This window comes from Notechis scutatus, chromosome 1 (genome assembly GCF_049901735.1).
Source record: "Notechis scutatus isolate UNSWTSFEM ecotype Mainland chromosome 1, rNotScu1.2, whole genome shotgun sequence".
NCBI classification, from domain to species: domain Eukaryota; kingdom Metazoa; phylum Chordata; class Lepidosauria; order Squamata; family Elapidae; genus Notechis; species Notechis scutatus.
In genome coordinates this window covers 329,394,691-329,416,162 of record NC_142009.1, presented here as the reverse complement: position 1 = coordinate 329,416,162, position 21,472 = coordinate 329,394,691, and the positions used below count along the sequence as shown (strand labels likewise).

General features: G+C 44.4%; 1 long non-coding RNA gene across 1 annotated transcript in view; it reads right to left on the bottom strand.

Annotated features, from left to right (window-relative positions):
- Window positions 1-12,891: 12,891 nt before the first annotated feature.
- Window positions 12,892-21,472, bottom strand: part of LOC148133539 (uncharacterized) — a 64,079-nt gene continuing 55,498 nt past the window's right edge. Inside the window, exons 2-3 of the long non-coding RNA XR_015746965.1 lie at window positions 15,252-15,362; window positions 12,892-13,136 (exon numbers count right to left, since the gene is read on the bottom strand). This is a non-coding gene — a long non-coding RNA (uncharacterized LOC148133539). The remainder of the gene's footprint in view (window positions 13,137-15,251; window positions 15,363-21,472) is intronic.

Here is a 21,472-nt window from a genome sequence, read left to right as displayed (position 1 = left end):
CCAAGCGGGAGACCCTACACCATTTCTGACAGATGAAAGTCCAATCTCTTCTTGAAAGCCACCAGTGATGAAGCTCCCACAACTTCTGAGGGCAACATCTGTTCCATGGGTTGATTGTTCTCACTGTCAGAAAGTTTCTCCTTATTTCCAGGTTAAATCTCTCCTTGTTCAGTTTCCATCCATTATTCCTTGTCTGGCCTACAGGCGATTGACCCCCTTCTCTCTGTGGCAGCCCCTCAAATATTGGAAGACTGCTATCATGTCTCCCCTGGTTCTTTTCTTCACTAGACTAGCCAAGCCCAGTTCCTGTAACCGTTCTTCATATGTTTTAGTCTCCAGTCCCCTAGTCATCCTGGTTGCTCTTCTCTGCACTTTTTCTAGAGTCTCAACATCTTTTTTATAATGTGGTGACCAAAACTGGATGCAGGACTCTAGGTGTGGCCTTACTAAGGCTTTATAGAGTAACCAAGGTTGGGTACAGGAGTCCACATATGTGCTTCAGCTCTTGCTGGATTGGTTCATATGAATTCTGGAAAACAAGGACACCATCTTGATTTTTTTGGATACTCCTGGCTGTCCAGAAAGCTGCCTGGATGCAGTCCCCCAGCAGGAGGGAAATTACTCTGTTATCTGATTGGCACAACCCTCTTTGAGGGACAACAAAGCCATTCCTCAGCCGGAGAAAGTGCAAGTAGTCCTCGACTTACAATCACAACGGAGCCCAAAACTTCCATTACTAAGCAAGAAACTTAAGTGATATTTTTAGCCTATTTTACTATCTTGTCCCAGTTGTTAAGGAAATCCCTGCCGTTGTTAAGTTAGTTACACGGTTGTTAAATGAATCTGGCTCCCCCCTTGACTTTGCTTGTCAGAAGGTCGCAAAAGGTCATTATAAGATCCTGGGACACAGTGTAACCGTCATAAATATGAGTCAGTTGCCAAGCATGTGAATTTTGATCATGTGACCATGGGGATGCTACAAAGGTCATTGTAAACTCATAAAACATTTTGTATACACGTTTTATAGTTGACAACAGAAAGAAGGGGGGGGAGTTTCAAAGAGCAGGTGGCAGTGTGGAATTGAAAGTACATTCCATTCATATTTTCTTCAAACACTGATTTGATGACTGAAGCTTCTGCCGCAAAAAAAATCTAATTGGAGAGCATGATTGATGACTCTTGACTATGGACGTTTTTCATTGGATGATACACCCAGAGGGGTGGGGGGGAAAGCAGGATCAAGGGTGACAGTGGGTTACGTGTCTCAGAGTTGGCCATGTCCTGGTAAATGACAGATGTAGAACGTTAACTTAAAATAAATCTTTTTTAGTTTTGGGAGTGTGGCTCGAGGCTCATGATTTCATTGGAGTAACTGCTGGAATCCTGACAGTCGTAAGTGCGGAAAAATGGTCATAAGTCCCTTTTTTCAGTGCCGTTGAAGCTCCGAATTGTCACTAAATGACGTTGCTGTCAAGTTAGTAACAGGGTTGTTAAGTGAATCCGGCTTTCCCATTGAGTTTGCTGATCAGAAGGTCCCAAAGGCTGATCACATGATACCCTTATTGCAGCCGTCATAAAGACATGCCAGTGGCCAAGCATCCAAATTTTAACCAAGGAGTGAAAAGAGGGTGACAGCAAGAGTGAAAAATGCTCCTAAGTCACTTTTTTTTCAGTGCCATTAAACGAACGTAGGTCCTTAAACAAATGGTTGCAAGTTGAGGCCTACCTGTAATTCAGCCTCAAAGATTCAGCGCTTCTCTTTGAAGGGGCGCCCGCCCTGTCGCAGTGTTCACCGGCTTTGTTCTTCGCCTCTTTCCCCGGAGCAGCTCCTGGCGCGGCCGACTCATCTGCAGCGCAGGCTGCCTTTGCTCCGCTTCCTTCGAAGGAGAGCCGCGCTCCTTCAGCCGGGCCGAGAAATGAGGCCGGGCCTGAGGGAAAGGGCGACTGACCTTCCCCCAGGCAAGGGTTGCCTGGCTGCGTCTCCCCCGCGTGCAATTCCCTGTGGATGGCTGTGCGCCCTGGATAGGCGCGCCTACCAACTCGAGTGCTCTCCGGCCTCGCCCTTTGGGGGCTTTGGCGTAGCAAAGTCGGCCAGGGCGGATGGCTCCGCTAAGGACGCATCTCCAGAGTCCGACGTTCCAGGAGCGCCTGGCAAAACCTCGCCCTTGTGCAGTTTGTTTGTTTGTTTGTTTTGCAGCTTTGGGGGTTGGACTAGATGACCTATAAGGTCCCTCCCAACTCTGTTAATCTGTATCTGCTTCACTGTTTGGAGAGTTCACACACACACACACACACACACACACACACACACAGAGTTTGGATTTGGGTGGAGGGAGAGGGCAATTCAAGAACCACAGCTTCAGCAAAACGAAGGAGACAAATTTGATTAATAAACAGAGCTTTCCTTTGCATTTATTTAACCAGCACATCAGCTAGCACTGATGATGTTACCTAGTTAGGGTAATGAAACGTCTGCAAGAAAACAAGCAAGCTCAGAGAGCACAAAAGACCCCTCCATTTATTTATTGGTTTGTTTGTTTGTTTGTTTGGAAATTTTATATTGCCACCTACTCGCTCACAGGCGACTCAAGGCAGCTTACAGGAAATAAAAACACACAATCTAAAAGAAATAAAAATAATAAAAAATAAATATATGTTCTCCTTCTTTCCTCCCCCCTCTTTTCTCGTTGAAGCCCTTCTCAACTTACCAATATTCAAATGAATTATGCAAGGCTCTTCCATATGTTTGGCCAGTTCTGAAATAGCACTAGCAATAGCTCTTAGAGTTATATATCACTTCACAGTGCTTTATAACCCTCTCTAAGTAGGTTTACAGAGTCAGCATATTGCCCCCCCACAATCTGGCTCTTCATTTCATCAGCCAGGCACAGAAAGAAATTCCTGCTGCCAGGCATCCTTTTAGTCTGAGGAACTTGGGTTTGTGAGGTCACAAGCCATGTTACCAGAGTGCAAATAAACCTATTTTCCAGAGGTCTCAGCCTTGGGAGTCAAAGTTGAGTGAGTCCATCTTTCATCCTCTAACATTCAATCTGACATATTTTGTTCTAGGCACAGCTGGCCAAACAGGAACTTCAGGTGACAAAGAATAGAATAGAATAAAGAAAAAAATAGGAATAGGAAGAGAAGAGAAGAGAAGAGAAGAGAAGAGATCACTTTTTTCAGTGTCGTTGTAACTGAACAGTCATTAAGCGAATAGCTGTAAATCCAGGACTATCTGTACATCTGCCTATCCCATTAGGTCGGGCAGAAGAGACATGTTAGGGGTCGCATCTGTGAAAGAATTACATCTGGCTGGCATGTAATGGCATGTGAGAAAGACCTTGGGAGATTGTGAAGATATGCTGCCTAGTCAGATAAGAATCAGCATAGCCAGCAGCTGGACAATGGATGGGGCAATGCTCAGAAAAGAATCTCCCTAGTTTCCTGAGCTGTAAAGCAGAAGAAGAATAGAATAGAATAGAATAGAATAGAATAGAATAGAATAGAATAGAATAGAATAGAATAGAATAGAATGCAATAAGATAGTAGAGTAGAGTAGAGTAGAGTAGAGTAGAGTAGAGCAGTGGCCCCCAACCTTTTTTGTGCCACGGCCCGGTACCAGCATCACAAAATGATCCGCGGCCCGGTACCGGCATCAGCACGCATGGCAAGGCGAGCCGAGCGACCGGCCGGCCAGCCGTCCCCCGCTTCTCCCCGCCACCTTCAACTCCTCCTTTGTACCTTTGTCGATGGGCTTTGGGACGGCTTTGGGACGGTCGCTCGGCTCGCCTTGCCTTGGGTGCTGAAAGAATCTTCGCACCTTAGTTTTGTTCGAAGCCGCCCCCCCCCTTCGATGAAACTAAGGCGCGAGGATTCCTTCAGGACCCAAACGCCGCTTTCCAACCGGAAAAGCTCACCGGAAGCACTTTCTCATCAAAACAAGATGGCGGCGCCCAGCAAACCGGCGGCCCGGTAGAAAATGTTCCACGGACTGGTACCGGTCCAGGGCCCGGTGGTTGGGGACCCCTGGAGTAGAGTAGAGTAGAGTAGGGATAGGGATAGGGATTCTTTATTGGCCATGTGATTGGACACACAAAGAAAGGAGCAGCAGGTGGGAACATGAAATGGGTCCAGGTACGCAGCCCTGAGCAACCTTTGCAACCATCTGTTGAATCCGGGGCTGACACATGATTCAACTGCTTAAGGATACAAAGGCAGAGTTGTAAATTCTTTCCAGCAGAAAGCTGGAGTTCTTGTACTTACAACCATTCATTCAAAGTTACAACGGCCATGGAAAATGTGACTTAGAACTGGTGCTTGCATTTTCAATTGTGGCATCATTCCTACAGTCACAGGGTCAAAAGTTGGGTGCTTGGCAACTGGCGTGTATTTACAAGGGTTGCCTCACCCCAGGGATGGCCACAGGGCCACATTTCCAATCTTCACAGCCGCCTTCTGAGAAGCAAAATCAACGGGGAAACTGGATTCACTTAATGACCTCCTGATTCATTGAACAATTGCAGTGACTCGCTTAATGACTGTGGGGAAAAAGACTAAAAATGAGCATGACTCGTTTCACGGCTAAGTATCTTGCTTTCCAACAGAAATTCTGATCCCCATTGGGGTTGTAAATCAAATACTACTCATACTAGAAAGCTGCTTGGCAAAGAATCTGGTTATCCTTCTGTGCAGAAGTATCAATGAAGGAGAATACAGGCAGTCCTCGACTTACAACAGTTCACTTAGTGACTACTCAAAGTTACAACGTCACTGAAAAAAGTGACTTATGACAGTTTTTCACACTTATGACTGTTACAGCATCCCCATGGTCACATGATTTACATTCAGATGCTTGACAACTGACTCATATTTATGACGGTGGCAGTGTCCTGGGGTCACGTGATCCACTTTGGCGACATTCTGACAAGCAAATTCAACAGGGAAGCCAGATTCACTTAACAACTACAGGGATTCACTTAACAAATGTGGCAAGAAAAGTCGTAAAATGGGGCAAAACTACCTTAACAAATTTCTCACTTAACAACATAAGTGTTGGGCTCAATTGGGGTCGTAAGTCGAGGACGACCTGTTCTGACTGTGCTGTCCCAGCCAGTTTATGGGAATTGGATAGTTACTTAGGAATTATGAGCTGTCCCCTTAAGGAAATGCATCATGGTAAATGTAGTTAAAGGTATCCTGGGAAATGTAGTTCATGTCACATGGCCACATCTGTATTCTTGATTGGCCACTAAATTGACCCTCGAGGGGTTGGGGGAGTTTTCTTCATTCTTGCCTGAACTCACGAACACATGGCAGCTTCTTTCTATCACTACAAGATGGGTTAGGAGATAACCATCTTTTACTACAAGGCAGATATACAAAGGATTGGTTATTAAAGAAGAACTTCATCACAAATGTGAGTTATGAGGATACCTGATGAACCAATAAATGTTATTTGTTATGGACGTCTTGTTGAGTTATCTATCTGCATCTGTACAGTTTATAAATCCACCTCTGTGCAGAAAGCAGAAAACTGACACTAGGTAACATCCTCAGCTCTAATGATGTTACCTAGTTTGGGTAATGAAACAATTGCAAGAAAACAACCAAGGTCAGAGACCACCAAGGACCCCACATAGAAATATACCAAGACTAGCTCAATACCTGTGCTTCACTATGAAACTATGTGGTCGGGCTTGGTTTTGGGGGAGGAAAATAAGGAGGGGGAGAATTCTGCCTCTGCCTACCAGCATCCATCAGTACTCATTTGGCTAGCGTCCTGTCAGTGTGAGAGAGTTGAGGGCTTTTTGGAAACTGAAACAGTATTTGCAGTGTGAGCAAGGAGACAGCAAGGAGCCTGGCAGTGGCTTAGCTTAACTGTTCTGTACTAAAACTGCTTGCTGCTGTGAAACTAAAACTGAAACTGAAACTCCTCTCCTCTGCTTGTGTTTTGCATTTGGAACAGATTTCTGTTCAGGTGGGGAGGTGGAGTAGAACTCCTGAGCATCAGAAGAGCATGTCGATAATAATATAGGAAATACTAATGCTCTGATGATGATCATTTCAAAAAATCCTTTCTTAGTGAGCACCTAGAAGCCAAGAGGAAGCTACGTGCCAAATTTCAAGTTTGTAGTCTTTATGGTTCTGGAGATGTTGTGATGATGCTTGAGTGGTATTTCGCTTTTATATATACATAGAAGATTACTTTTAGTGACTGGGAGTAAATAGGATGCCAGGGAAACTTTTACTGTTGAAGCAAGAAATGTGAACTGAAGTGCTTAAGTACCAGAATTCATGTTGAGTTAAAGACAACTGCAGGACAACTTTAGGGAACAATAAATCGATGGAGAAGTAGGTGTGTTTATCGGTGTGTGATGCCACAATATTTAGTTCCAATTCCCGTTGAGATTTCAAAACGTTTTGGATTATTGCACGGGGACCAAATACAACCCCCCCCCCCCGAAAAAAAAAAAAAAAAAAAAAAAAAAAAAAACCCCCCAAAAAAAAAAAAAAAAAAAAAAAAAAAAAAAAAAAAAAACAAAAAAAAAAAAAAAAAACCCCCCCCCCCCCCCCCCAAAACAGAGCTGGCTGCTCTTTCGCTGGGTGGTCTGCAGACAGAGTTAAAGCTGGATTAACTCCGGTGATGGCTGGGCTTTGTATGTGGCCAGCCAGCCAAAAGAGAAGAAGCTGTAACCCCACTTTTCTCCCCCGGTCTCCCCCTTGAAATGTCTCAGAAACTGTCTCCCTCCCATCGCTAACCTCCTCCTTCCATGGTTCTGAACATCCTGTAATGCTCGACCTTTAAGAAATGTTGCCTAAAGCTTGGGAAATTGAGGCTTAAAGAATCCATGATTTACAGATTAACAGAGTTGGAAGGGACCTTGTATGTCATCTAGTCCAACCCCCCACCACCACCACCCAAGCAGGAGAACCTACACCATTGCTGACAGATGGGAGTCCAATTTTTTCTTGAAGGTCTCAAGTGATGAAGCTCCCACAATTTCCGAAGGCAACTTCTGTTCTGTTGGTTGATTGTTCTCACGGACAGAAAATTTCTCCTTATTTCTAGGTTGAATCTCTCCTTGATCAGTTTCCATCCATTATTCCTTGTCTGGCCTTCAGGCAGGGGTGGGATTCTACCAGTTCGCACCTATTCACTAGAACTGGTTGTTAACATTCTAAGCAGTTCGGAGAACCAGTTGTTAGAAGAAATTACTGGCCTAATCCTGTAAGGAAGGCAGGAAGGAAACATTCTGGTGTTGCTTACAGAAACTGCCTCTCCGTTAACCCTTATTACATTCTTGGCAGGACTAGACTGCCTGTCTCAGGAACTTCTCTGGAGTTTTTTCCCCCTCCTTTGCTGGTACTTTGCTTGTGTGGAGTGACCATTCAAAGTTACAATGGCACTGAAAAAAGTGACTTATGACCATTTTCACACTTATGACTGTTGCAGCATCCCCACAGTCATGAGAGGCCAGGTGAGGAGATGTGTGCCTCGATGTGAATGATATTGAGTTGGCCATGCCCAGCCAATAACATGACCACCAAGCCACACCCACCATCTAAGACACGTCCACAGAACCGGTTGTTAAAAAAATTGAATCCCACCCCTGCCTTCCGGTCCCTTGGAAAATAGCTTGACCCCTATGATGTATTTTATAAGATCAGACCAAGCCTTTAGAGTCGCAGCTGTTTTGTTTTGTGCTTCCATTTCGTAGTCTTCAATTACAATTACATTGTATATATTCTCATATTTTCAATCAAGTATTAAATACATTATCATTGTTAATCAATCATTTGACTATACTTTTATTCATTCATGTTTTACAAAATAATCATATTTTACTTTATTTGTTTTATGACAGTTCATATTATCATCTCAAATCTATCCTACAATCATTTTGTAGATATAAGAAAAGAATACATCTTTATATATTTATCATTTTCTAAGAATCTACATATTTCATTACCATGTTTTATTGTCTAACCATTGATAGAATAGACCCCAAATTTTATAAAATTGTTTATCATCTTGTTCTCTGATTTCAAATGTCAATCTACTCATTTCAGCACATTCCAATATTTTCTTAATGATTTCCTCCTGTGGTGGTATTTTCTCATTTTTCCAGTTTTTAGCAAATACAATCCTAACCGCTGTTAATACATTTACAATCAGGTATTTCAAGTCTCTACTATATATTTCAGGTAAGATTCCCAATAAAAATATCTCTGGTTTCAAATCTATATGCTTTTTTGTCATTTTTTCCAACCACGTGTGGATTTTAGTCCAATATTTTTTAGCATCCCCACAAGTCCACCACATATGGTAATATGAGCCAGGTGTTTGATGACATTTCCAACATTTTTCAGATTTGTTCTTGAACATTCTTGCTATTCTTGTCGGGGGGGAAATGCTACCTGTAAAACATCTTATACAAATTTTCTTTACATGCTGTTGACATTGTCATTTTATAATTTTGAGACCACAATTTTTGCCATTTCTCTAGATCAATCTCATATCCAAAATTCTTCCCCCAAGCAATTATTGTTTCTTTAACTTGCTCTTCTTCTAGTTTAATTTCTAATAAATATCCATATAATTTTTTAATCACCTTTTCATAAGTACCTGTCAAAATCTTATCTAAATCAGTCAGTTTATCATAGAAATCTTCTGTTTTAGAGTCTTTATCATACTTTGAATGTATTTGCGCATATGAAAACCAATTCATCTTTATACCTTGTTCCTCTAATTTTTGTATAGATTTAAGTTCACCCTTAAACCATAGAGGCTCCGTATAGTTCCGCTGTAGTTGCTGTCTTTTTTTTTTTTAAGGAACGCAGTACACTTACGACCCCCAGTTGAGCCGAAAATTTATGTTGCTAAGTGAAACAGTTGTCAAATGAATTTCGCCCTGTTGGTAAACTTTTCTTGCCACAGTCATTAAGTGAGTCGCTGCAGTGTGAAATAAGTAACACAGCTGTTAAGTGAATTTGGCTTCCCCTTTGATGTTACTTGTCAGAAGGTGGCAAAAGGGGAATGAACGCGTGACCCTGGGACAAAGCATTGGTCATAAATATGAGTCAGTTGCTAAGCACCTGAATTTTGATCAAGGACTGATCGTAAGTCCTTTTTTTTCAGTGCCGTTCAGGGGTGGGTTTCTATCGGTTCTGTCCACCTCCATAGAACTGGTAGCTCTGAAGAGCAGCAGACATAGAACCGGTTCTATATCTGCTGAAGTTTTTGCCGACCCGCGCACCTGGGCTCTTACATGACCTTTATTTCCTGATTTTTTTCAACTTCAGCTGCCATGAGAGGCACAGCTGCAGTTAAAAAAGCAGGAAAAAGGGGCTTTTTGAAAGGCTGCTTCTCTGCACACAGCATGCTGATGACGATTTACAGGCACACGCAGGCAGCGTGCAGGGAAGCACATCGTCAATCACCGAACCTCGTAAACCAGTAGTTAACCCTGTCGGATTCCACCCCTGGTGCCATTGTAACTTTGAATGGTTGTTAAAGAAGTGATTATAAGTCCAGGACCATCTGTAATAAAGTAGGGGTTAAGCAGGGGTGGGATTCTACCGGTTCAGACCGGTTCGAGCGAACCGGATGTTAAATTTACATCTGGTTCCCCAAACCGGTAGTTGAACCAACCGGCTGGCCCCTCTCGCCCCTCCCCTCCCAGGAGTCTCCACGCGGCCTGTTTTAGATGCAGGTAAATGCAGGGTCTGCACAGAGGCTCTGGGAGGGCGAATAATGGACCGAACCAGAAGCTTCAGAAATCTGGAAACGGGCCTGTTACCGGCTTCCAGAGGCCCTCCGGAGCCCTGGGGAGGCTGTTTTTGCCCTCCCAGAGGCCCGAGGGAAGCCTCCGGACTCTGGGGAAGGCGAGAAACGGCCCTCTCAGAAGTTCCGGTAGGCCACACCCACCATGGCCACACCCACCTAGCAACCGGACAGACAACTGGTTGCTGGGATTTTTGAATCCCACCCCTGGTGTTAAGTAAAACTCCCAGCTACTTTAAATACGACTCTACATATCAGGATGGACACCAAAGGTTTATGTGCACTGGCAAGCTATCTTTGGATTAAAGTAACTGGAGAGAAATGATACCAAATTGCTGCCATTTTCCTGGTCTCCATTGGAGCTGTGAGAACAGATGGGTAAAAAAAAAAAATATCAAAATCCAAACACAATCCTTTAGCAAAAATTACCATTTGATTTCCACAAATGGTTATTGTCAATTGCCAGTCATTTACGTAATAAGCAATGTCCTGCAGATCTCTCTGAGCTACTTTTCTTCTCATTTATAAATAATCACAAAACAAGATTTTTTTAAAAAAAACTCAATCTCTTTTTTATTTGTTTGTTTGGGTGTCTGGTACAAAACACTGTTTTTCTATTTCCATCTGGCTTGTTCCACCAACTTTTTTTTCTTTTTAAAGAGTTAAACAATAAGATTAGCAACTTCAACTGGAATGTTTCAGTGCTCAAAGTAAAAAAAAAAAAAAGGGTTTTCACAACCCTTTAAATAAAAAGCACACTTCAAGAGGTGAAATTATACAGGACTAGCTCTATACACGTGTTTCGCTATGAAACTATGTGGTTGGGATTAGTTTTTTGGGAGGAAAATAAGGTGAAAAAATTCTGCCTGTGGCTACCAGCATCCATTGGTATTCATCTGGCTAGCGTCCTGTCAGTGTGTGAGAGTTGAGGGCTGTTTGGAAACTGAAACAGTATTTGCTGTTTGAGCAAGGAGACAGCAAGGAGCCTGAGCATGGCTTAGCTCAATGGTTCTGTACTAAAGCTGCTTGGTGCTGTGAAACTAAAACTGAAACTCCTCTCCTCTGCTTGTGTTTTGCATTTGGAACAGATTCCTTTTCAGGTGGGGAGGGGGAGTAGAACTCCTTAGCATCAGAGCATGTTAATAATAATAATATACGAAATACTAATGCTCTGATGGTCATTTTGAAAAATCCTTTCTTAGTGAGCACCTAGAAGCCAAGAGGAAGATATGTGCCAAATTTCAAGTTTGTAGGATTTTACAGTTCTGGAGATTTTGTGATAATGCTTGAGTGGTATTTCGCTTATATATATATATATAAAACCAACGTATCCTAGGATGATTTACCCAAATGTCAGTCTCATCAAATTCAACAAATGTTGCCATCTAGTTGGCCCTAGGAAAGGTGTCTTCTCCGTGGTAGCCCTGCCCTGTGAACCCCCTTTCCTTTGAGATCCAGCAGGTCCTGACAGAAGGCTGTAAGATGACAATCTTTTCCTCCAAATGTTGGGATACAGTGAAGCCAGAGTTGAGAAGACACAAGTAGTCCTTGTTTAATGACCACAATTGGGACCTTTAACCCTTACAAACTGACATTCAAAGAAAGGAAGTGAAAAGCAAAAATAAATTAAAGAGTAACTTAAGATGATTAGGAGTCTGGAGAGCAATAGCATTTAGATTTATGTACTGTTGGAAGAAATATCCTTCTGGGTTCTGTTCCAAGTGGGGAAAAGGACACTGGAAACATGGAGGCTGTTTGGAAAGATGGTTTAATGGTGGACAGGACCACATGCCCTGGATGAAGAAAGAAGGAAAAGGGCTGAGATGCTGAGAGACCCTTAGTTTTATACCCTCTGTTGGGCCCCACCTCAGTGTTTCCTGTTCCTGTGTAAGAAATGCATCCCATTGGCTGTCAGACTCCCAGGGGCGGGGGTCTTAGCTAACTTTGTAGGCTTTGTCTGGACCACATGGCTTCACCCCAGTGCTGGCTGATACAATCTTCCCAGGCCAGGTGGTGAGATGGGTAGAGGGCTTTATTATGTAGAATACTCTGGCCTAGTCCTTAATGGCCCATTAGCAAAGGTGTGGTGGGGGGAATGAGTTTCTGCCTCTCCCATTTTCTACTTTACTCTTTTTAGGGGAAATATTCTGCCTTTTTAATATTTCCTAGGATATTTCAATTTTCTAGAAGAGGGGTGGCTGCTAACTTCCTACAATACCTTGAGACTGGTGAGATTTGAACACTGTGCCACTGTGGCTCATTTGAAAAATGGTTGCAAGAATTGGATATGTTTAGTTTAATGAAAAGAAGGACTAGGGGAGACATAATAGCAGTCTTCCAATGTCTCAGGGGCTGCCACAAAGAAGAAGGAGTCAAGCTATTCTCCAAAGCTCCTGAGGGCAGGACAAGGAGCAATGGATGGAAACTAATCAAGGAGGGAAGCAACTTATTTATTTATTTATTTATTGATTTGATTTGTCAATTGTTTACAAGATAATAAGTATAAGTGTATACATAGTTGTGAATACATGAGATGGGTACATATAAGAAACTTAACTTACAGTTAAGGAGAAATTTCCTGGCAAACCAATTAATCATGGAACAGCTTGGCTTCAGAAGTTGTGAGTGCTCCAACACTGGAGGTTTTAAAGAAGAGATTGGACAACCATTTGCCTGAAATTGTATCGGCCTCTTGCTTAGGCAGAGGGTTGGACTAGAAGACCTCCAAGATCCCTTCTAACTATTATTCTGGTATCCTGTTAATTCCCGCCCTGCCCACCCGCAAAGCAGTGACAAGACGTTTCTGCTATCCCTTAGTGCAGTGTTTATCAACCTTGGCCACTTTAAGAGGAATGGACCAGGATGGCTGGGAAATTCTGGGAGTTGCCAACAATTAGAAACACTATACTAGATTCCAGACTAAATTTGAAAAAAAACATAATTGCAGTGTTAACATAGCATGCTCTATTCCCCCACTCAAATAAACCCTATCATGGTTTAACCTGATGGGCTGGTTCACATCACATGGTGGCACAGTGGCTCAGCTCCCAACATGCTGCCTAAAAACTCCCACACTCAATTTTAACTTGGTTTAGTACTTGGCTGCATTACATGCTCCAAAGGCAGAAAACAGAAAGAGAGCCAGTGCAACATGCTGACTTGCTCGTTTGTCTCCTTGTTGGAGAAATTGGGACCTCCGATTCGGTTTATTTCTTTCAACCTCCTGTGTCCATCTTCACCACAAAAACAATGGCAGAAGCACTTGGAAATATGCTTCCAGAAAGAAAGTATCAGCAACGAAATCCTAGAGAGAGATTTGCAGGGCTGTTCTCTTGAATCTCTGACTTGTAACCTGTGGATGACAAAAGAGAAGATTTAAGTGGCTCTCCCGTAGACCGTAATGGTAGAGGGGGAGCATCATTTCTAAATGCTGTGGCGTAATAATAGGCTAATCCATGCCAGCACTGATACTCGATTATTAGGCCAAAGGTGGACTCCCTTAGCTTCTCTTGTGAGGCAGATTGGCAGCAAAATTGGGAAAGGAGCAAGATTTGCTGAGACGAACAAAACAGCATGCGGTATAATTTACTGTTGCTTATTGTAACTGTCATCGTAACAGAGATTGGTCCTTGTGGGTTGTTGTTTGTGCTTCCTGTGGATTTGGGCAGTTGACACCTTGGGTGGGAAGGACACAGCCTGCTCTTCTAATTGTTGTGGCCCTGATCAAGGAGGAAAGGATTGAGGACAAAGATAGATGTCACATTGGAACTGGAATCTCAGATGCTGGGGACATACACAGCGATAGCAATGTTTTTCAACCTTGGCAATTGTGGACTTCAACTCTCAGAATTCCCTAGCCAACTTCGCTGGCTGGGGGATTCTGGGAATCGACGTCCATGCACCTTAAAGTTGTCTAGGTTGGGAAACCCTGCCATACTGGATGGCAGTGAATTCTGAAGCTAAACTAGCTCAATATCCATTTTTACCCTTCTACCAAACACAGTACACAAAATTATCTGCTACAATGTCCTACCAGTCAATGACGACTTCAGCTTCAACCACAACAATACAAGAGCACACAGCAGATACAAACTCAACGTAAACCACTTCAAACTCGATTGCAGAAAGTACGACTTCAGCCACAGAGTGGTCAATGCCTGGAATGCACTACCTGACTCTGTTGTTACATCCTCTAACCCCCACTCCTTTAACCTCAAATTATCCACTATTGACCTCACCCCATTCCTAAGAGGTCTGTAAGGGGTGTGCATAACTGCACCATCGTGCCTCCCGTCCCTGTCCTATTGTCCCCATTTAACCATACCTATTTTCTGTATTCTTACTCCTGTTTATACTTATACCTATTATTTTGTAAGCGATTGACAAATCAAATAAATAAATTTAAAAAAAAAAGAGTTTCAGGTCCCACACAGTTGGACAAGACCAAGGAAGCAGGAGTAGACGGATTTCTGGGATAAATAACAACTTTGCGAAACTTTGGCAGGAATATTCTTGTGAGCTAATCCAAACAGAATTTCTCTGAAATGCTACTTTCCAGGTTTCTTCCCATCTGCATAAAGTTGCAATTTATGAGATAAGCAGTCAAAATGGCGGCTGTGGCCATGTGATTAAAGCCCCACCCCCTTTTTTATAATGCATGCAAAAGGAGTGGGGTTTCTTCAGTGACATGGGCATTGCCTCCATCTTGACTTTTTTGACACACTCTCTTTCCAGCCTCCCCACTGTTTCCCACACATAATGTAGTAAAAGTAGTTAAACTGAACTCTCAAAGGTGCCATTTGGCCCTGGAAATTTTGGGTCCCAGCCTCTAGAGAAAACTAATATTTTTGAACAGGGGTGGGGAGGAATTCTGCTGACTATTGCTGGGAAGTAATCACATTGACTCTATTTGAATTTATTTATTAGATTTTTATACAGCCTTTATGACTTTATTGATAACTCAAGGTAGCAAACGTACATAATACTCCTTTCCCCACAACAACCCTGTGAGGTAGCTTGGGCTTCTAGGACGGAACTAGAATTCATTGTCTCCTAGCGATTGGCCGAAAGTCACACAGCCAGCTTTCATGCCTAAACAGAGATGAGATTCATCACATGAAATAAAATTTAGCATTCTTCAATATCTTCATCAATGATTTAGATCAGAGGTCTCCAAACTTGGCAACTTTAAGACTTGTGGACTTCAACTCCCAGAATTCTTAAAGTTGCTAAGTTTGGGGAGCCCTGATTTAGATGAGTGGATAGATCGGGAACTCATCAAATTTGCAGATGACACCAAGCTGGCAGGAATAGCAAACACCCCAGAAGACAGGCTTAAGATACAGAAGGATCTTGACAGCCTTGAACTTTGGGTGCTATCTAACAAAATGAAATTCAATGGTGAAAAAAGTAAGGTTCTACATTTAGGCAAGAAAAACCAAACGCACAGGTATAGTATAGATGGTACCTGGCTCAATAGTAGTAACTGTGAGAGGGATCTTGAAGTCCTAGTGGACAATCACTTAAATATGAGCCAGCAGTGGGCTGCAGCTGCCAAAAAAGCCAACGGAGTCTTAGGCTGCATAAACAGAGGGATAGAATCAAGATAACATGAAATGTTAATACCACTTTATAATGCCTTGGTAAGGCCACACTTGGAATACGGCATTCAGTTTTCATCGCCACAATGTAAAAAAGATGTTGAGACTCTAGAAAGAGTGCAGAGAAGAACAAGGATGATTAGCGGACTGGAGGCTGAAACCAGGGGTGGGATTCTACCAGTTCTCACCTATTCGCTAGAACCGGTTGTTAACATTCTAAGCAGTTTGGAGAACCGGTTGTTAGAAGAAATTACTGGCCTAATCCTGTAAGGAAGGCAGGAAGGAAACATTTTGGTGTTGCTTACAGAAACTGCCTTTCCGTTAACCCTTATTACATTCTTGGCAGGACTAGACTTCCTGTCTCAGGAACTTCTCTGGAGTTTTTCCCCTCCTTTGCTGGTACTTTGCTTGTGTGGAATGACCATTCAAAGTTACAATGGCACTGAAAAGTGATTTATGACCATTTTTCACCCTTACGACTGTTGCAGCATCCCCACAGTCACGAGAGGCCAGGCGAGGAGATGCGTGCCTAGATGTGAGTGATATTGAGTTGGCCCCACCCAGCCAATAACATGACCACCAAACCACGTCCACCCAGTAACATGACCACCAAGCCACACCCACCACCTAAGCCATGCCCACAGAACCGGTTGTTAAAAATTTGAATCCCACCCCTGGCTGTAACACATAAAAAAACGGTTGCTGGAACTGGGTATGTCTAGTCTGATGAAAAGAAGGACTGGGGGTGACATGATAGCAGTCTTCCAATATCTCAGGGGCCGCCACAAAGAAGAGGGAGTCAAGCTATTTTCCACAGTACCTGAAGGCAGGACAAGAAGCAATGGATGGAAACTAATCAAGGAGAGAACAATTCTAGAAATAAGAAAAAAATTCTCAAGTTAGAACAATTAATTAGTGGAACGACTTGCCTCCAAAGTTGTGGGTGCTCCAACACTGGAAGTTTTTAAGAAGAGACAGGACAATCATTTATTTGAAATGGTACCGGTCTTCCTGCCTGAGCAGGAGGTTGGACTAGAAGACCTCTAAGGCAGTGATCCCCAACCTTTTTTACGCCACGGCCCGGTATCCCCAACCTTTTTATGGCGCGGCCCGGTACCGACATCAGCTGGCGCCGCCATCTTGTTTTGATGAAAAAGTGCTTCCGGTGAGCTCACTGGAAGCACTTTTCATCAAACAAGATGGCGCCAGCGCAGTGAGCTTTTCCGGGTAGAAATGGCTTTCTACCGGAAAAGCTCACCGCAGGCGCCGCCATCTTGTTTTGATGAAAAGTGCTTCCGGTGAGCTTTCTACCCGGAAAAGCTCACCGGAAGCACTTTTTCATCAAAACAAGATGGCGGCGCCAGCAAGCCAGCGGCCCGGTAGGACTTGTTCCACGGACCGGTACCGGTCCGCGGACCGTGGTTGGTGACCCTGCTCTAAGGTCCCTTCCAACTCTGTTATTCTGTATTCTGTAATTGTGGTCGTAAGTTGAGGACTACCTGGAATTTGCTGAAACCGTCCAGCCCAGCAAGCGGCAGTGCCTTCCGTTTCTACTGGAAGGGGGGGAAATCTGGACATTGCTTTGCAAAATCCCCAGCCCAGCCTGACACCTCATTTGCATAGTTGCCGCAGGTGGAGGGCCCATCTGCCCCAAGGCGGCCTTGCAGGCAAATTAGCAGCCCCTCCCTTTCAGATGTGCATTTAAATGGCCGAGAAGATCTGCAAGCACATGGCTGACACCAGGCCCTAATGAGAAAGGCCTGTCTGTCTAGGAAGGGGGTGAGTGTCTGGATCCCGAGCCCCATCCCTCAATTTATGCCAGTTGATGGGAAAGAGATGTCTGTTGTCTGAAAAAGCCATCCCCAAGTGGCTCACTGTGGCCGGGGAAGCGGAAGGCAATGCAGGCAGCCAAAGTGAGGAGGGGGTGAGAGTGGCTGAAGCTTTTGGAAAGTCTTGGGCATTTATTTGTCTGAAGTGGTGTGGGGTTTCCTGCCTAAGCAGGGGATTGGACTAGAACAGGGTCCCCAACCACCGGTCCGTGGACCGGTACCGGTCTGCGGAACAAGTCCTACCGGGCCGCTGGCTTGCTGGCGCCGCCATCTTTTTGATGAAAAAGTGCTTCCAGTGAGCTTTTCTGGGTAGAAAGCTCACCGGAAGCGCGTTTCATCAAAAAGATGGCGGCAGCGCTTCTGGTGAGCTTTTCCGGGTAGAAAGCCATTTCTATCCGGAAAAGCTCACGAAGCGCTAGCGCCGCCATCTTTTTGATGAAAAAGTGCTTCCGGTGAGGTCACCGGAAGCACTTTTTCATCAAAAAGATGGCGCGCCCAGCTGATGCCAGTGATGGACCGGGCGCCCAGCTGATGCCGGTACCGGGCCGCGGCGTAAAAAAGGTTGGGGATCACTGGACTAGAAGACCTCCAAGGTCCCTTCAAAATCTGTTATTCTATTCCATTCCGTTCTATTCCATTCCATTCCACTCCACTCCATTCCTATTCCTATTCATTCCACTCCACTCCACTCCTATTCCACTTTACTTATGGTTGTAAGTCGAGGACTATCTGTAGTTAGAAAATTCAATGGCGCAGCCAAAGAGGACAGTGAAAAGCACTGGAGAAGATGAGGGGAGAGGAAATTCCAAGAATTACAGTGTTCTGGCCCATAATTACGCACATACTTATTTTAAAAACAAGTCTTGCAACGCTGGGAATTATTTTCATTCCCAGCCGGTAATGAATCTCAACCAGTCCTTCGAGATAAGCACCCACCTTGCTTTCCTGTGAAGTGCTGCCAATAACAGAAGTGTCAAATGAACTAGAAAACCAACCGAAGTACAAAGAGCTTCGAGAATGAGTCTGAACTGCACAAATGACTTTGCTTCCTGCAAAGGTTTCTCTACCTTTGCATGTCCTTTATCCCTTATGGGAGGGGCAATCACCTCCCATCCTTACTCCCGAGTTGCCCCTTTTGTTTCAGCTGCTCTCGCCTTCTAGCAGCTCTGGAGTCAGCACCCCACTCCCAGATGGTCCCGGCCCCATCTCTGCATCAGACGCAGGACCCTCATCCAAGTCCTTTCCAGACTCCCAGACTGGCCTCCTTTCTTCCCCACTGTCCGATTCCGCTGCCATCTGCACAGGCTGCCGGCGAATCACAACATACAGTACAGTTAGAATTTGACTTACAACCATTTGTTTAATGATGGTTCCAATTTACAATGGCCCTGAAAAAAGTGACTTGTGACCAGTCTTCACATTTATGACATTCCTCATTGTCAGGTGATCATACTTTGGGTGTTTGGCAGGAATTGATGAAGCATCCCAGCATCCCAGGATCTTGAGATTGTCAATTGCAACCTTCTTAGGCAGCTTCTGACAAGCAGAATCAAAGGAGGAAGCCAAATTTGCTTAACGACCCCATGATTCACTTAACAACTTCAGTGATTTGCTTAAAAACCATGACAAAAGGCTCGGGAAATGGGACACGACTCAGTTAACAACTGTCACGTTGAGTTCAGTTGTGGTTGTAAGTCAAGGATTAACTCATGTGGGTGTCCTCAACTTATATCCTCGACTTATGACCACAATCGAGCCCCATGTTTTTGTTGCCAAGCAAGACAGTTGATAAGTGAGTTTTGCCCCATTTCCCGAGCATTTTGTCATGGATGTTAAGCAAATCACTGAAGTTGTTAAGTGAATCATGCAGTCATTATGCAAATGTGGCTTCCCCTTTGACCCTGTTTGTCAGAAGGTCACAAAAGGGGATCGCATGATCCCGGAACACGACAACCGTCATAAATATGAGCCAGTTGCCAAGCATCTGAATTTTGATCATGTGACCATGGGGATGCCACAACAGTCGTAATTGGTTTTTTTTAAGTCATTTTTTTCAGGGCCATTGTAACTTCAAACAGTCACGAAACGAATGGTTGTAAGTCAACGACTACCCAGTGGTGTCATGCCCCTGTTAGAATCTGACTTCGAGGGAGAGGAGGAACAGCCGACAGGGAGTGGGAGTGTGGCTCCAGAGGTTGTGGAGGTAACTGGGGAAGGGCACAGGTCGGCTGGGCATTCAGAGGAAGACCCAGGCTCATCCCCTCTTCATCTTAGGGCACGCAGGGAGGAACGGATAAGGGAGAAACATGAATGGTGTGGTCTACCGGGGAGGAAAGGGCCTTGATCCCCTTCATGGGCTGTAGCTGTGAGGACTGTTTAAAAGGACAAACTGTGCATGGGCCAGTGCTGGAAGCAAAGCGTGAAAATATTTCTCGTTTGTCAGTTCTTATCTGAGTTCTGGCATCCTTCCCAGTTGTGGTGTATTTCGATATCTGTGTGGACATCTTCAAGCCCTTATCCTGCCTTGTCTCATTAATTGCTTCAGTGTGGTTTGTGTTGTTGTTTTTTCTATTTATAATTTATATGTATTTTGAGTTTGAACAGAAATTCTTCCTTTTCGCAACTGTTTGTGGAGGAGTTTTTTCTCCAGTCAGTGATAATTGGACCTTTTAAGCCAAGTTGAAGGAATTAAAGGGACTTCACCTGTTTTTGTGACTTTGTTGCTTTTGTATCCCACCTTGGGTCATCACAGGTGAAATGCTACCGGTTTGGCCCGGTTCACCTGAACCGGTAGTAAAGAAAAGCTCCGACAATGAGCTGAGAGGAGGAAGAAGAAGAGAAAAGCGCAAGATCGTTCCGCCCCTGTGCTTTTCTGTGCTTTATCCTCTCAGCTGATTGGTGCGGCAGCGCCTCATCTGGTGTTTGGAAAGCTGCGCGCGCACCTGCACGCGCCCATGTGAAGTGCGTGATCACCAAAGCAGTAGGGCCATGATGATGAACCTATGGCACAGCCAGCACGCAGAGCCATTTGTGCGGGCACGGGAGCCCCAGCCAAACCTACCTGCACTGCGCATGCGCGCGCTTCCCAGCTGATTTTTGTCCCGTTTGAGGCCTTTTTCGGCCTCCCAGAGGCTCGAGGGAAGCCTCTGCAGCCTCGGGAGGCTGAAAAATGGGCCCGTTTCAGCACTTCCGGAATTCAAATCATCTGGGAGGCACACGCATGCTCAGTGCAGGTAAGGGGTGGGTGGGAGGGGTGTTGTGTACACATGCGCAGGGGGTGCAGGGAGCCTTGTATTGTGTGTGCCACAGCAAAAAGGTTCGCCATCACTGAGGTAGGGAAACTGGTGGAATCCCACCACTGGGACTACCTGTATTGTGGCACTTCCTATCAGGTGGAATGATACACCGCTCATGAATCTGAGCCAGCTCTTGTAGCAAATTGCTGGTTCTTGACATCTCCTATCACACACACACCCCACCCCACCCCCGGCAAGAAAAACCCCACCGTTTCCTGCAGAAACGATGGGAAGGCAAGATTCTTGTTCTCAAAGCAGACCTGTTAATAAGCAACGGTAACCATATAAATTTTGCAAGCAGAAGAGAACGGAATTCTGGGGTGTTTGGGGGGGGGGGGTTCTCATTTCTCTTGGGTTGTTTCTTTTTGTTTTCCTTCCAGGTTTGCCACACAGAAAGAAACCTTTTGCCCCGCCGAACTCAAAAAAGGCCAACAAGGAGGCCTTAGTAAAGCAAGTGAAAGAGCGAGACGGGAGGTGATGGAAAGTCCATAAATATTATATTGTTACTTCTCTGAATTGTAAAGTTGTCTCGGCTAATGGCCCGAGTTAGACAAAGCCTGCCCTGAGCTCTCCGGCTGCGGCCAGACAGTCCAGCTGTTCCAAACGGCTATGAGAACGGAGGACGAGAAAAGAGAAAGGCTCCAACGTTCAAGGTCAGAGGTAACTCAGCTCCCCATAAATTATTCAAACGGGCTCCGTTGGTGCCATAAAACCAATAGTGTTAACTTGATCGTTTGGGGGCAAATATTTTGATTAGGATTGTCAAGGAAAAAAAGACTCAATTTCTTGGGAAAAGATCCGGAGTTGGCACAAAATATTCCTCCTCCTCCTCTTTCCTGATCTTTCTCCTTCTCTTCTGTATCTTTCTTCTCCTTCTTCTCCTCCTCTTTCCTGATCTCTTTCTACTTCTCTGCCATATCTTTCTCCTCTTAGCATTTAGCATTTAGACTTATAATATTGTTA